The sequence below is a fragment of the Myotis lucifugus genome, unplaced genomic scaffold (genome assembly GCF_000147115.1).
Source record: "Myotis lucifugus unplaced genomic scaffold, Myoluc2.0 scaffold_95, whole genome shotgun sequence".
NCBI lineage: Eukaryota > Metazoa > Chordata > Mammalia > Chiroptera > Vespertilionidae > Myotis > Myotis lucifugus.
The window spans coordinates 3558481-3559420 of record NW_005871143.1 but is presented as its reverse complement, the minus strand read 5'-3'; positions in this window follow the sequence as shown (position 1 = coordinate 3559420).

Genomic DNA, 940 nt, shown 5'->3' with positions numbered 1-940 from the left:
GAGTGCATCAGATTCACCTGAAGGATAGGTCCAGGTGGGACCCAAGCATTTACATTTCCCCAAATTCCTGGTTAGTGCCGATTCTTCCAGTCTGGGTAGGACTACTGAGAAACACTGGACTCAAAGTTACAGGAAAGTTAGAAATAAAGTACAAAGAACTTTCATTTTACTGAGCCATTTGAGAATAAATTGCTGACATAATGCCCATCACATTCTAATATTTTAGTGTGGAATTCCTTAAAAAGATAGTCTTCTGTATAACTAGAGTATGGCTGTTATGATCATGAAAGGAACACTGATGCATTGTTGCCATCTAATCTTCACACCCTACTCAAATTTCACAAATTGCCTCAATAACATTGTTTATAGCCAAAAGATCCAGCTCAAAACCATGCATCACATTAGGTTGTCATGTTTCCAACGCCATGGTACAGTTTCTTGTCTCTCCTCGACTTCCATGACCCTGACCCTTGAAGATCACAGGCCAGCTATTTTTTAGAGTGCCCCCAAATTGGATTTGTCTGATATTTTCTCATGTTACACATGTTGGGCAGGAATGTTATAGAAATGTCTTTGTGTTCTTCCCAGTGCATCTGATCAGGTGCTGCATGATTGCAATGTCTCCTATTAATGACAATGCTAACCTTGATCATTTAATAAAGATGGCATCTGCCAGGCTAATCCACTATGAAGTTACTCCTTTGCCTCTTTGCAATTAATACATCTTTTATACAGAGGTATTTTGAAATGATCTAAATATCTCATTTCTTACCAAACTTTCAATTTATTCATTTGATTATTTATTTATGTCTCTACTAGAGGCCTGGTGCATGAAATTCATGCACTGAAGAGGGTGGGGGCTCAGCCTGGCCTGCACCCTCTCGCAGTCCGGGACCCCTCGCTCCTTACTGCGCGCCTGCTTGCTGCTCCTTATCGCTCA